The following is a 17,015-nucleotide window of genomic DNA, read 5'->3' as shown; positions in this document are numbered from 1 at the left end:
CACCCTGAATGTTTCTGATACTTGTCTGATCTTGGAAGCTAAGCAGGGCCTGACCTGGTTAGTATTTGGATGGGAGAAACCCATACAAAGAACAGGTACCCTTTTGTGGCATTCCTTAGCCACAATTCTGGGTGGGAAATGAACCAGTAAGGACACCAAGACAGTTTAGACATCCTCTTAATTAGGTCCCTGGTTCCTTGCTACTCAAAGTGGGATCCAGGAATTAATGATCCTGGGATCACCTATGAGGTGGTTAGAAATGCAGAATCTTAGCTCCATTCCAGACCTATTGAATTCAGGGTCTGAATTCTGGTCATTTTTAACCAGATTTCTGGTTGATTCTCATGCTCATTAAATTTTAAAGAGTGTTATCAGTGAATCATTTGTATTACCACATGCTTCCTGGTTGTTTCTGAGAGCTTTGGCTCAGAGGTTTTCAATAGGGAGAGGTATGACTCCCTCACACTGGGAAGTTTGTGGGGGCTTTTGGTTGTCATAAGGACTATAGGGGTGACTGGAATTTAGTGGACAGGTTCCAAGGATGCTAAACATCCTGCAATGTGTGGGAATGGTCCCTCAGAGCAAAGAACTGTCCCACCCAAATGCCAGTGGGTTCCTGATGAGAAACGTGTTGGTTATTTCTTAATCTATAACATAAGCACTTGGACTACATAGATTCCAATGTTTATCCCAGCTCCAAGAATCTTTTGTTCTACCACCGGCTTCACACCAGTTTAGAAAGTTCTCAGTGCTATCTTCCCCTCCTTCTAATTATGCCTGCTGTAAGCCCATGTCATTTTCAGTTAGACAATCCAATGGAGCCAGTCACAAGAGATTAATCTTAATGAACGTAAATTCATATTATTCCCTATTACATACAACCTGCCCATTCTGGTGAGAATTCAAAGGGCCCTTTCAGTCAACTTAATGAATTTGTCGCTGTGATGCTGATAACACTGACAAGTCTGGAAACATTATGGTCAGCAAAATATTTTACCAGTTAGCAGTTCAAGGCAATCATTGCCCTGTCAGATTTGAGCTAAAGCGGCTCTCCCCACTCCCACAACCTCTGTCCTGTTTGGATTAACTGCAGGTCCTGCTGGGGTGGCATGGGAATAGGGACACTGGCCGAGATGCAATCTCCAACAGCTGTTTAGCATTGTCTCTGAAGAGAGAACACAGGCAGCAAACACGTGGAGGGTCATAAGCAGAGCCTGGTGAATCTGAGCATGCTGAGAATTTTCTGAATCTGTGGGCCTAGTGGAGGAGATGAAGACAGATTGAACTGATAGAATGAATCATAAGAGAATCTGAGTAAACAATTGAGCTTCCCTTAAGTGTGGTGTCTCTTTTGAAAATGAAAATGTGAATTCGCTCCTACGTACCCCATTGTAGTGCTGTGAGGACAAAAGAATCTTTTGAAAAACGTGAACTTCTTGGATGAAAGGTACTATGTGCCTCTAAAGTGCTGTTGGTATTTATCATCATGCTGTGCTTGACACACTACAGGTGCAAAGGTTACAAAAATAAGGTCCTTTCAATCATTACAGCTAAAGGAAAAACAATATACTAGAGGAGATTTTTCCCCCTGGGATTATTTGTCCTGAGGTTCTATGGAGCAGTTTCTGTTAGTGTACTCACCACATTACCTTCTTGCTTCAAAAAATTAATGGCATGAATGACAAGCACAGCCTTCTGATGGTTGATGCACACACATGCCTCCTCTATTTATATAGTGGCTGGCCATTCTGATATGCAAACAAAGGAGACAGTGCTGAAGACTGGGATTCTGTCTGTGGCTTAGACTCTATGTCAGTTAATAGTGTACGAATATGCCTCATTTTAGCCTATAGCCTGAGTGTAAGAGAAGTTTTATTAGAATCATTAGGAAAAGCAGTTGGTTGCGAAAGCAGTTTAAAATAATGAAAATATGCCTTTTCATTTTATCATAAAACGTGTCAATGAACATGGTTTGTGAGCCTTTACTGAAATCTATTCTTTGAATCTGCTGAGTTGAGGGATTCCATGACCACATGTTTACATAAACAATGTGCCTAATGCATTTGTCACATTATCCACTCTCAGTTTCTTAAAAGTGGAATAAGAACTAAAGCCACTTCTGGAACAACCTCGGTGCAAATCCTGGGCTGTTAGTGTTTTCTAATCTTTTATAAATGTCTTGTCAGGTATTTTCACAACAATATTTAAAATTATTGAATCTTTTCCATAAATTAACAATTTAGTTTTCATAGAAACAGTAACTTTTTCTTTTCTCACTTGTACTTGCTAGTTTGTTAAGTCATATAATCACAATAACAGGTTCAACAGGTATGAACAAGTTTGAGAATCAACACTGCTGACTCTTAAGACATTCACCACTCAACATGTAGGAATAGTAGTAGGGGCCAGACTAGCCAGGAGTCTTCTAGCCACAGGCAGTTGTCAGGCCATAAGTATGTACACCTTTTACAAAGGGAATGGAGATGACCAATCAACCTGAAAAGTAAGTTAAGTATGGTTATTGAAATAATTATCTGTTATACTGAATGTGTGTATCCCCCTAAAATTTGTGGAAGGCCTAACCCCCATGTGACTGCATTTTGAGGAAGGAAGTAATTAAAAGTTAAATGTTAAATTAGAAGTTAAGATCTTAAGGCTGGGGCCCTGATCTGAAAAGATTAGCATGCTTATGAGAAGAGATGCTAGAGCTTACTCTCCCCTGTGCAAAGATGCAGCAAGAATGTGGCCATCCACAGGCCAGGGAGAGGGCCCTCACCAGAAACTGACCATGTGGACCTGGATGTAGGACTTCTACCCTCCAAAACTGTGGGAATACAAATTTCCATTGTTCACCCAGTCTGTGGTATTTTGTTATGCAAGTCTGAGCAGATTAATGTACTATCCTTTTACACTAAATACTATGTCTTTGGTTCTGAGGAACACTTAGCAGTAAAGTTCATTGATTAAACACAAAATTATTACCATTTCTGGAGAACTGACTTAAAGTGCAGAGCCTGAGCTAATGGATCCTGATAAATAGTCTATTCAGTTTCATATTGGAATGTATTTACAGACCTCATTCTAGTAGTGAACTATTGAGTGTAGCTACTTAAATCAGCTCTTAGGCTTATCACTAGAAAATAATCACAGAGAGCCCTTTATTGGTTAGATATATTTTCTTCCTGTAGTATCTATAAGCAAGACTGTCAGGGTGTTACTATAACTACATTATATAAGTATATTACATGATTAGTATATATAATTATATAACTGGCAAATTATTATATAATATAGCTACAGTAATACAGCATATATATAGGTATACTGTATCATATACTACATGCAGTTGACCCTTGAACAACATGGAGGTTAGGGGTGTTGACACCCATGTAATTGAAAATCTGCATGTAACTTATGACTCCCTTGAAACTTACATACTAATAACCTGTTGACTGGAAGCATTACCAATAACATACATAGTCAATTAACACATATTTTGTATGTTATGTGCATTATATACTATATTCGTAACAATAAAGCTAGAGAAAAGAAAATATTAAGATAACCATAAGCAAGAGAAACTACGTTAACAGTATTATAGTGTAGAAAAAATCTGCACATAAGTGGACCCATGCAGTTCAAATCCATGTTGTTTAAGCACCAACTGTATATATACACTGATATCCCATGTAATATACTATATCATATACTATATTGTTTGTAGTAATATTATATAGTTAAGGGGGATGTAAGAATTCAAAAAAGTCACAAAACTGTCATTATTTTCAACTTATATACTTTTCTACATAAACATATTAAAAAAAAACAGATAAATGGTTATGCAAACCAACTACATTCCCAAAAACCAGTAACAAATAGTTCAAATGATTTTTAAAATGTCATTTATAATAGCAACAAAACACGAATGGTAACTAAAAATAGAAATTTTTAACAAGTGTGTAAGGCTTGAAAGATATTAAAGAAACAAATGTTCACAATGTACACAGATGGAAAACCTCAATAACATGAAGACATCTGTTCTCCTAAAATCCAAAGTCCAAAGGTTTTTTGATAAAAGTTAACCAGTATTATCCTTAAGTCCATTTCAATGAGCAAAGGACCAGGAATTGCCAAAATGATTTTGAAGAAGAACAAGGAGGATTCACTCTTCAAAATATCATGCATCTTCTGTCCTATAGTAATTAGGACAGTATAGTTTAAGACACAGTAACACTAGCTCAGGGATAGAACAAATAGATTGATAGAAGGCCTATAAATAGTTCTACCTCCATATGGAAGCTTGTTATGTTATAGAGGAGGCGTCGCAAATGAGTGGAAATAGGATGGGAAAAGCTAGTTTTCCATACTGAGATAAAAAATCTCTTTTTTCCCCAAAATAAGTTTCAGGTGAACAAAAATGTAAATGTTGACAGAGAAACTTAAAAAATTTTAGAAGAAAATATAGAAAAATGTCTTTATGACGCTGGGTTAGGAAAGGATGGTTTTAGACAAGATTTAGAAATTACACACCAGGGTACCTGGGTGGCTCAGTTGGTTAAGTGTCTGCCTTTGGCTCAGGTCACCATCCCAGGGTCCTGGGATAGACCTCCACATCTGGCTCCCTGCTAGATAGGGAGTCCGCTTGTCCTTCTCCTTCTGCCTCTTGCCCCTTCTCATGCTTTCTCTCCCTACCTCTCTCTCAAATAAATAAATAATCATTAAAAAAAAAGAAAAAACTAAATATTTATTAATAGAGGAACTTATAGTGCTTTAATCACAAAATACATAGTGAAAATGAGCTAACTAGAACTGTATTTCCCAACATTGCTGGAAGAAAGAGTCTTATCCTATTTTTTTTTTTTAGACTTTATTCATTTGTTTATTTTAGAGAGAGAACATGAATGGGGGAAGGAGCAGAGGAAGAACAACAAGCATATTCTATGCTGAGTGTGGAGCCCAATGAGGGGCTTGGTGCAGGGTTCAGTCCCATGACCCTGAGATCACAACCGCAGCTGACATCGAGTCAGATGCCCAACCAACTGAGCCACCCAGATGCCCGAGGCTTTCTCTATTGTTGATAGTTGACTACTGACAGCTCTTAGATCCTCACCCTTCTTTGTCCGTCCCACATCTGGGCAACCTTGATAAGATAGCTAGTGCACACCACTCACCCTCTGGCACCAGTGGGCAACTCAGACCCAGCCTGTGCAAAAGAACTCTTCCCTAGGAGCAACTGGGTGTCTCAGCCAATTAAGTGTCTGCTTCTGGCTCAGGTCACGATCTCAGGGTTGTAGGCCCCTCTCCTCTACTCTCCCACTTCTTCACACTCACTCACATTAATGCATAAAATCGTAAAAAAAAAAAAAAAAAAAAAAAGAACTCTTCCCTAGTCTCATCTCCTACCTGACATAAGGACCCAAACTTCTTTTGGTTTCATTATTCACATCTGACTGAATCTGGCCCCTTCTCCCTAAGGACTTCTTTTACCCTTTCTGTGTGAGTAATAAACTTTATGTTGTATCTGTTGGTGCCTATGTGTCATTCCTCTCAGTGTCTTCATAAATTTCTGGGTGAGAGACTGTCTAGTATTCATCCAGGAATATTAGGTACTCAAATAAAATAAAACTGTTAACAAAAACATAAAATTGAGTAAAAAATCAAAACAGTTTGCAGAAAGTCACAGACAGTATGATGCCATTTATGCTTATATTAAAAGACATGCAAACACTATTATATATTATTTATAGATACATAAATGTTTTTAAAAAGTATAAAACCATGTGGAATGAGAAACAACAAATTTGAGATAGTGATTATCTCTGAAGTAAGAATAGGACTGGGTAAGAGTACACAGGAGTTCGATATGGGTCAGTAATATTTTACTTCTTAACCCTGATAATGTGTATAAAGTGGTTTCTTATGTTCTCTAGACTTTTTCTTTTTTTTTTAAAGATTTATTTATTTATTTATTTATTTATTTATTTATTTATTTATTTATTTATTTATTCATAGAGACACACAGAAGGGCGGGGGACAGAGACACAGGCAGAGGGAGAAGCAGGCTCCATGCAGGGAGCCCAACGTGGGACTCCATCCTGGGTCTCCGGGATCACGCCCTGGACTGAAGGCGGCACTAAACCACTGAGCCACCTGGGATGCCCTAGATTTTTTCTTATGCATAAAATATTTGTTAACTTTTAAAAAAGAGATAAAAAAGAAAAATTTAGAAACCTGGGTATACCTTGCTGGGGTGCACTAGTTGAAAAATATACCAGTAAAATACTCCCAGTAAAAATGAGTATCTCTGTAAGCAAGTTGTTTTTCTCTGAGAATCGTGCCTTACCATTTGCATGCAATAGTCAGTGTTGAATGTAGAGAAGAAGATGGAGATATAGGAGAAATGGGCCACTTTTCTGCATAATAAATTACCATAAAGCAGTTTAAAACAACACCCATTTATTAGTTCCCAGTTCTACAGGTCAGAATACAATGAGATATCACTTTATACCTGTCAGAATGGCTAGAATCAATAAGAGAAGAAATAACAAGTGTTGGAGAGGATGTGGAGAGAAAAAAACCCTTGTGCATTGTTGGTGGGAATGTATATTGGTGCAACCGTTGTGGAACGCAGTATAGAAGTTCTTCAAAAAATTAAAAATGAAATTACAGTACAATCCAGTAATTTACCCAAAGAAAACAAAAATACTAGTTCAAAAAATATTTGCACTTCTATTTTCAATTAGCAATAATTGCACCTTGGATAAACCTCGTTGGCTACGATACTGCCACTGCGCAAAGCTTTTGCACTTCTATTTTTATAGGAGTTTATTGCAGCATTATTTACAATAGCCAAGATAATAGAAGCAACCTGAGTGTTCATCGATAGATGAATGGATAAAAAAAGATTGGTATAGATACATGATGGAATATTACTCAGCCATTAAAAAGGATGAGGTTTTTTTTTAAGATTTTATTCATTCATGAGAGATACACACAGACAGAGGCAGAGACATAGGCAGAGGGAGAAGCAGGCTCCCTGTGGGGACCCCAATGCAGGACTTGATCCCAGGACCCCAGGATCACACTTGACCCAAAGGCAGATGCTCAACCACTGAGTCACCCAGTGCCCCAAAAGGATGAGATCTTACCATTTGCAACATGGGTGGATCTAAAGGATATTGTGCTGAGTGAAATAAGTCGGACAGAGAAAGACAAATACCATATGATTTTACTTATATGTGGCATCTAAAAAATAAAACAAATGAACAAACAAACAATAAACAAAAAAAAATCCTTTTTTTTTAATGTGAAGAACAGACTGGTTGTTGCCAGAGGGAAGGTGGGTGGGGGATGAAAGAAATAGATTAGGGGGATTAAGAAGTACAAATTTCCACTTATAAATTAAATAAGTCACAGGGATGAAAAATACAGCATAGGGAATATGGTCAATAACATTGTAAGAACATTGTTTGGTGACAGGTGATGACTATGCTTGTGGTAAGCAATGAGTAAAATATAGAATTGTTGAATCATTACATTGTACACCCGAAACTAATATAACATTGTATGTTAATTATACTTCAATAAAATGTATATTTAAAAATAAAAGCCCCCCAAATTAGACAATACTCATTTCATTAAACATCCATTGAATTAAACAACACCCATATCTCACAGTCCTCTGGGTCAGAAGTCCAGGCACAGTGTGGCTGGGTTCTCAGCTCAGGATCTCAGAGGCTAACATCAAAGTATTGGCTAGACTGAGTTCATTTCTAGAGTCTCTGGGGAAGAATTCTCTTCTAAGCTCATTCAGGTTTGTAGGACATAGGTCCCCTTTTCCCTTGCAGGCCACCAGCCAGAGGCTTCACTTAGGTCCTAGGGGCCGCCTATAACCATGCCACATGACACCCTCTATTTTCAAAAATCTCAGCAACTGAGATTTTTTTCTCCTTTATTAAATTCCTTTCTTATTTACTTATTCAAGATTTTATTTATTTATTAGAGAGAGAGAGAGAGAGAGCAAGTAGGGGGAGTGGGAGGCAGAGGGAGAAGGAGACGCACACTCCCCACCAAGCAGGGAGCCCAATGTGGGGCTTGATCCCAGAACCCAGGAATCACGACCTGACCCAAAAGCAGATGCTTAACCAACTGAGCCACCCAAGCATCACAAATTCCTCTCATATTTAAAATCTGACTTCCTGGGATCCCTGGGTGGCACAGCGGTTTGGCACCTGCCTTTGGCCCAGGGCGCGATCCTGGAGACCTGGGATCGAATCCCACATCGGGCTCCCGGTGCATGGAGCCTGCTTCTCCCTCTGCCTGTGTCTCTGCCTCTCTCATTCTGTGTGACTATCATGAATAAATAAATTTTTTTTTAAATCTGACTTCCTTTCTTACCTATAGAGCCAAATTTAAAGGATGAATATGATTAGGTCATGCCCACTCAGACAATCTTTCCATCTTAGGGTCAGCTGATTTGTGACCTTAAATTACGTCTGCAGAATTCTTTTACAGTGACATCTAGATTAGTGCTTTATGGAATAACTAGAAGACTGTGTATACCAGGAGTCAGGAATTTAGAAAACCAAATTCCACCTACCACAGACTAGAACTAGAGAGAATATGGCAGAGAAAGTCAACACCAGGGGATTTCCTAAGTAGTGGCCATATATGTCCTAGATGTTTAATGTTAAAAATGGGCTCCTATATCTAGCTCATGAAATCCTGAATGCTTAAAACTTAGGGGAAGAAAACAAAGGACATGGAAATCTCTGTGATCTTGGCAGACTGTGATCAATCAAGAAGAGGAACCACAGGCAGGTAGGTGTTCCTGATCAAGGTAGCCGCAGGCAGATCAGTGGAAAACTACTTTGCTATTTGAGCCAGCTTTCCAATTAATGCCATTGTAAATGACACATAAAAATAAATCTAATGTAAATACAAAGTTAAATATAAATATAACTGAATATAGTTATAAACAAAGCATTTTTAAAACCAGAATATTAAAAAATAAATAAAACCAAAATATTTATAAAATGGAAAGGAATTAAAATTGAGGGGAACTGTATTTCATTTCCTATACACATATAGGCCATGTAATGCTCATTCTTCCATATTTTTGTATAGCAGCTATTCCTATTTTAAACACAGAGTAGGGGAAATTATAAAAAGTTGATGGTTTAATTAGCAATAATGATAGCTTGGCATTTAACAATCTTTGGTATGGTCCCATCTTATCTTTTCCGAGTTCTCTTTTACTACTTTCTTACTTGTACTATCTCATGTAGCAACAAAACAGAATTGTTCCTTTTTCCCTAAACCCATGTGTCTACCTCCGATAATACCTTTGATGCCATCAAATTCTATTAAACTTGTCAGATTCTCTTTTTAAAAATATTTTATTTTTATTTATTCATGAGAGACACAGAGATGCAGAGACATAGGCAGAGGGAGAAGCAGACTCCCTGCAAGGAGCCACATGTGGGACTCAATCCTGGACCCTAGGATCATGCCCTGAGCCAAAGGCAGATGCTCAACCGCTGAGCCACCCAGACATCCTGAATTTGTTAGATTCTACTGGTCCTTTCGGGACCATCTCAAATGTTGCCTCCTTGGTGAAACATTCTTTGATCTATATCCCAGCCTTTGGTAAAAATAATCTTTTCCATCTGAACTCCTTTAGCACTTCATTCAAAATTAAGTTTCCTGTCACTTCCTACCTTACCCTGTGGTTTTTGTGTTCCTATTGTAGCACCCTCTACCTGACTGTGTCCTTGTGCAGTAGTAATTTGGACTCTTTCATTTCAGATTACTCATGAGCCTGGCAAAATACCTCACACTACAAGTATTTAAAAACTGTGGGATTATCTATTGAATGCCTCTATCACTGTGCCAAATCAAGGTAAAAGAAATTAATGTAATCCTTGCTCTAGAGAAGACCTTAGCCACATCAGCTAGACCTTAGTCACAATTATATTTCACAAATTATTTCTTAAAATTCCCCAAAGTTTTAATTTCCCCATTTCAGCAAACAAACCCTCAGTAGAACACAATCTCCGCACATGCACAGATTTGCATCATACCTGTATGCTGCAAGCCTCGATCATGTCAAACACTGAGAGAAGTAAGTTCCTCTAGACCGATTGCCCCAAATCCTTCATAAACTCTTTCTTCCCCTGAAGCTTTCCAAACAAAGTTTGACCACATTACTGGGGGGAGAGGAAGGTTTTTTCCTTAAATCAGTGAAAAAAGAAAATGTCAACAAGAAAATGAAACAGTATCTGTTTCTCTTGTGACAGAAGTGGATGACATGTCACCCTCCTACGGTTTTCATGAATTTCATTGTCATAAGATTTGATGGAAATAAATACTGAATTAAATTAGATCACTCATATCTGCCCCATGAGATATTTTATGAACATACAACCTTTTTCTTCAAACATTTGAGTTAAATTTTGGCTTACAAGTTAAAACGGTTTGACAGAACCACTTATTCTTTTTTTTTTTAAGATTTAATTAGTTTATTTGACAGAGAGAGAGAAAGAGAGAGTGAGAGAGAGAGAGAGAGAGAGAGAGAATGTGGACAAGCAAAAGGGAGCAGCAGCAGAAGGAGAGAGAAAAACAGGCTCCCCACTGAGCAGAGAGCCTGACATTGGGGCTCGATTTTATGACCTGAGCCAAAGGCAGACACGTAATCAATTGAGCTACTCAGATGCCCCAGAACCATTTATTCTGATAGACCATTGTCATTTAACTGATTACTTCATTGTACTCAGAAATTAATAAAGAGATATAATTAAATTATGAAATAGGCTCTAAAAATTCACCACTTATATACTTAGGAATTACAGGCAACATTCACAGGGCACATGATAAATACAGGCACATGTACATGCATATGTGTTTGTACACACATATGCACACATACACCTACATAAATGCAAACACTCACTCATTCACGCATACACATCTATATATACATACCACACACTTTGTAATGGGAAACCAACAATTTCACATTGCAAAAATTATAATTACAATGCAAAAGTATAAAGGCAAGAAGTATGACTGTGAATTTTGGTGCACAAAGCCTTTGAGTTAGTAATTCATTCCCTAAATCACCAAAACATCCCAAGTTAATAGAATAAACAAAATAGGGGGAAGAAATTTTGACTACTCCAAAAGAAGGCAGCAAAGGAAGAGCAAAGACAAAAGAAAAAATGAAAACAAATACTGAGATGGTAGACTTTAAATCATATCAGCAATTACATTAAATAAGAGAAGACTGAACATTCCAACCCCAAGGCAGATCTTATTAGATTAATTTAAAAAACAGACTCAATATTCTCAATATTTTTATAAGACACAAACTTTAAATATTATGACACAGAACAATTGAAAGTAAAATGATGGAAACATAAATACCATATACCACGTAAACACTAACCATAAGAAAGCTTAAAAATTAAGGTTACATTTATAAAAATTATAACTGTGGATATAATATCAAAGTAGACTCTAAGGAAAAATGTATTACCAGATATTAAGAGGGACATATAATATTGATAAAAGGGTCAATTTAATAAGAAGATAGAATACTCCTTAATGTGTGTGGGCCTGATAGCATACCTTCAAATAGAAAGTAAAAATTGACAGAAATAAATAGACAAATCCACAATTAGAATTGGAGTTTTAAAATATTTATTTCTATAATGGGCAGAAAAGACAGATGAAAATTATTAACAATATATAAGATATGAACAATCTGACCTAAACAGACATTTGTACAGTGCTTATAGATTATTACAGCCAACAACTATAAAAAAGAAGAAAGAATACATACTATTTAAGTGCACATAGATTGTTTACCAAAGTAGACCATATTTTGGCCTATAAAGGAAGTCTTGATGATTTTCGAAGGACCACAGTCTCACAGAATATGTTTTGTGACCACAATGGTATTAAACTAGAAGTCAGTAACAAAAATATAGAAATCTTCCAAATGTGTTGGAAATTAAGCAACACATTTCTCAATTATCTACTGGCCAAAGAAGAAGTCACCAGGGAAATCAGGTTCAACTATTTTGAATGAATAATAATAATACAAATTAGCAAGACTTGTGAGATACAACTAGAACAAGGTTTATAGGAATTTATATATTTTTAAAGGACATTATCCATTTATTTGAGAGAGAGAGTGAGCATGAGCAGTGAGGAGGGGGAGAAGGAGGAGCAAATCCCCTGCCAAGCAGGAAGCCCAAGGCTGGGCTCAATCCCAGAACTGTGAGATCATGACCTGAGCCAAAGGAAGACACCCAACTGACTGAGCCACCCAGGCACCCCAGAATTTATATGTTTAAACACATATGTTGGAAAGAAGAAAGTTTTAAAATCAAAGATCTAAGCTTCTACTTCAAGAAGCTAAAAAAGAAAATTAACATTAAAAAGTGTGCAAGATCTATACAGGGAAAACTATTGTTCAGAAAAATTAAAGAACACGTAAATGAATGAAGAGACACATCACTGATGTGATATTAAGGTAACAAATCTTCCTAAATTTATTATTCCTTTTTTAAAATTGATTATTTCTAAATTGATTCAACACAATCCTAAACAAGATCCTAGCAGGCTTAATTTTTGAATTTGTATGAAACAGTAATCTGAATCTATAATTTATTTGGCAATGCAAAGGACCTAGACTAGCAAATACAATCTTAGAAAAGAGAAGAGGGGTACATGGGTGGCTCAGTTGGTCAAGAGTGGAACTCTTGGTTTTGGCTCAGGTCATAATTTTACAGTAGTAGGATAAAGCCCTGCATCAGGCTTGGTGTTCAGTGTGAAGTCTGCTTCAGATTCTTTTCCCTCCCACCCAGGCCCTTTCTGCTGGTGTGTGTGTGTACTCCTTCTCTCAAATAAATAAATAAAATTTAAAAAAATAAACAAACCACATTGGAAGACCCATGCCAACAGATTTTAAACTCACCCTAAATCTTTGGTAATTAAGACAGTGTAATATTAGCATAAAGATAGACAAACAGATCAGTAGAACTGAAGAGAGTCTGGAAATAAAGCCAGGTAAATGTGTTCACTTGATTTACTAAAAAGACATTCATGTTCTTCAAAGAGAAATAATGGTGTTATTAATAAGTGATGCTAGAGCAACTGGACATTCATATGAAAAAGAAATAAAATTTGATTCTTGTCTCATGCCATACACAAAAATCAATTCTAAGGATATCAAAATGTCAACTTGAAAGCTAAAACTACCTTGAGAGAGAGTTTTTAAATAGGACACAGCAGAAACCATTAAAAATTTTAAGTTATAAATTAGTCTTCCTCAAAATTTAAAATTTTTCTCATCAAAAGACACTATTTAGGTAGTGAAAAAGGCACGCCAGCTGCTGGAAGAATGTGTTCACAGTATATATATCTGACAAAAGATTTGTATCCAGAATATATGAAAGACTTTTACAATTCAATAATAATAAAGCAAACAACTCAATTTTTTAAAAGGCAAACATTTAGGGAGATAATTAACTAAAGAAGATATATAAATAGCCAATAAGCTTTAGAAAAATATTTAACAATTATCTTTATCAGGGAAATGCAGATTAAAAACACAATGAGATCTTTTTTTTTTTTTAAGATTTTATTTATTTATTCATAGACACAGAGAGAGAGGCAGAGACACAGACAGAGGGAGAAGCAGGCTCCATGCAGGGAGCCCGACGTGGGACTCGATCCCGGGTCTCCAGGATCACACCCCAGGCTGCAGGCGGCGCCAAACCGCTGCGCCACCGGGGCTGCCCCACAATGAGATCTTTTTATGTGCCCACCGAAGTTTTACAATTAAGAAGACAGACCGTTACTTGTGTTGGCAAGATGTGGAGTAATTAAGACTCTCATACACTGCTCTTCGGCTGTTTCTATTCAAAGTTAAACAAATGCCTTTTCTATGACAACTATGTCCATAAAAAGACTTATGCCAGACTATTCAATTGCATATTCATTTATAAGAGTCAAAAGTTAGGAAGCATCCAACTGTTCAGCACAAGAAGGATGAACAAACAGGTCATGGTATATTCATACAATGGAATGCTACACAATAATAAAAAAGAAACATACAAAAACATCCAAGAAGCTGAAAAACATGTTGAGAGCAAAAGAGGGCAGATACAAAGTAGTGCATACTGTATGGTTCTGTGTATATGAAATGCTAAGATAGACAAAGCTCTTCCACAGTGATAGAAGTTAGTATGGTGGCTCCTCTGAGGTTGGTTTTATTGTCTGGAAAGATGCCATGGAAACTCTTTTGGGGAGACAGGCATGTTCTGCATGTGCTAGTTACATGGGTTTGTAAGTATTCAAAGTTTATCAAGTTGTGTTAAGATTTATGTATTTTACTATATGTAAACTATACCTTAATATGTAACTTACATGTTAATAAAAATAATCTTTAAGCTATATAAATTTGTAAAATTTTGACAGATTGTTACCTAAAACACAAAAAGAAAAAGAAACATACAGGTATTCAACTTGTAGTGTGAGAAATACACTGAAGCTATATTCCACTCAAACTTGAATTTTGGGTGTTAAGTGGTTGATTCCACTCAGATTTGTGCAGTAAGTTAACGCATTGATGGTAGGCTCAATACCCAGTAACAGTTCAAATTCCTAATTGTATCAAAAAAGTCATATTTTAAATAAGTTGTTTGAATCAAAATCCAAATAAAGTATGAATATTGCAATAGGCAAATATCTACCAGTTGCCATTTAATCAATCAATTTATTTTTTCCTTGCAATCTTTTTTTTTTTTTAAGAAAATGGGCTATTAGTTCCATATAACTTTTTAGAGTTCAGATTTTGCCAGTCACATATCTTGCTTTAGTTCTAGTGCCTGTCAACTGACAGTTAAAATTAGAGGTTTAACACATTCAGGTTCAATGTTTTTAACATGACTATCTCATCTTTGAAAGTATCTGTTGAGCTTTTAATTTCAGTTATCATAATCTTATTTTGAATAATTCTCTTTGGTTCTTTTTTTCAAAAATGTTTGGTCTTTAAAAAACCAATCTCGGGATCCCTGGGTGGCGCAGCGGTTTGGCGCCTGCCTTTGGCCCAGGGCACGATCCTGGAGACCCGGGATCGAATCCCACGTCGGGCTCCCGGTGCATGGAGCCTGCTTCTCCCTCTGCCTACATCTCTGCCTTCTCTCTCTCTCTCTGTGACTATCATAAATAAATAAAAAAAAAATTAAAAAAAAATAAATAAAAAAAATAAAAAAACAATCTCTTCATCCTTATGCATACTTTCAATGCTCTTTTTTATTTCTTTAAGTGTATGAAACAAATTTGTTTAAAATTTATGCCTTTTAATTCCAGTATCTGCAATCTCTGTGGAGCTGGTTCTCCTGAATTTTGCTCATGTGTCTTGTAACTTTGTGAGCTCACATTCCTCAGAAATGTGTCTGAAATGATTATTTGAGGCCTGTCTTGAAAGTAGTTCAATGTAAATAAATTAAAAAGATTCAGAACTCTCAATTTCTTGAGCCACAAGCCACGGATCCAGAGGAATGGCCACAGGAGCAGAGTAAAACAGGTGGCAATATGACAGATGTCATTACTGCACTGTATTCACAAGCTGATCGTGGTATCACATGACTCTCAGGAAAGGCCCAGAGACCTCTAATGTCAGCTTCTCTCTGCCTGGGCATGTTATACTTTCCTGTTCTTTTCCTCTTATACCCTGGCGCTCTGATAGAATCTCCTAGAGGTTGAACAAATGAGTGGGGGGCCAGGGAACGACAACTGAGAATAGATGGCAACACGTGCAAATGTAGTCTTGAAAGATCAGCAGATTTGCTTCCAAATATGCATGAGAGTATAGATAAAAAAGACAATAGTGAAGTGGGTGATGGGATGTGGGCATTTCTTCTAGTCTGCTATTTTTGTACATGTGCATGTTTGGAGAATTTAGAAATTCTCCAAAATAAAAAGGTTTTGTGAAACCAAAACATCAATAGATAGGTATAACAATAAAGGATACAAAACAAACTGGAAGATGTACTGGAGAAAACTTATACAGAGTGCAAGAGAGAGGAGGAGAAAAGGAAGCTGAGAGACCAGAGTTTGTGCTGAATGCTGGAGCATAGGAGCAGTGATACAAGGAGAGAGAAAATAAGGGGGGGGGGGGGGTCAGTATAAGCTGAGAGCTCCTGGGAATTTACCTGGAAGGATAATGTAGGTTTTGGTTTTTGCCTGTGCAAATACTCAACCAGACAGATTCAGATTTATTCCTTAATGTCCCTAAAAAAAGGGGACATTCTTCCATGGCAACCACCATCACTTAAAGCAAGGTCCTAGTTGGCAGGGAAGAGTACCCCATCTTAGTGAAGTGCAACTACCTGGGAAGTGGATCTGGACAACACTGGCATCCCTCCTCATCTTCAACCCCACCATTTGGTGGACCAAGAGCCAATGTGAAAATAGCAAAATTTGCAGCATTAACGGGTGCACCAGAGGAACATTACTTTTCTTTAAAAAGTGAACCACCCAGGATGCCTAGGTGGCTCAGATGTTAAGCTCTGCCTTCGGCTTGGGCCATGATCTCTGGGTCTTGGGATTGAGAGCCCTACATCGGGTTCCCTGCTCACTGGGGAGTCTGCTTCTCCCTCTGCCTCTTCCCTCTGCTTGTGCTCTCTATGTCTCTCTCTCTGTCTCTCTCTCTCTGTCTGTCTCAAATGAATAAATAAAATCATTTTAAAAATTTTAAAAAAGTGAAGTCATTAGGTCACAAACATGCTATACTTCAGTTGATTTGTGACAAGTCGTATGTAAAATGAAACAACAACAACAAAAACTCAATCTTAAAATGTCAATAGCAAACTGCAAAAACATTTTCAAGAATATGATAGACAAGTGGAGAAGGTAGGTATTTATTGTAGGAAAAAATGGTTTCTATCTACAATGAGAATACTGACTTTAAGCTTTAACAATCAGTAAGTTGATTGTATTTC

The 17,015-nt window shown here is 37.0% G+C and overlaps 1 pseudogene; it reads right to left on the bottom strand.

Annotated features, from left to right (window-relative positions):
• Positions 1-6,681: 6,681 nt before the first annotated feature.
• LOC144317949 (U4 spliceosomal RNA) lies at positions 6,682-6,800 on the bottom strand (annotated as a pseudogene).
• Between the last annotated feature and the right edge of the window lie 10,215 nt (positions 6,801-17,015).

The sequence above is a fragment of the Canis aureus genome, chromosome 7 (assembly GCF_053574225.1).
Source record: "Canis aureus isolate CA01 chromosome 7, VMU_Caureus_v.1.0, whole genome shotgun sequence".
NCBI lineage: Eukaryota > Metazoa > Chordata > Mammalia > Carnivora > Canidae > Canis > Canis aureus.
This window is presented reverse-complemented; position numbering and strand designations above follow the sequence as displayed.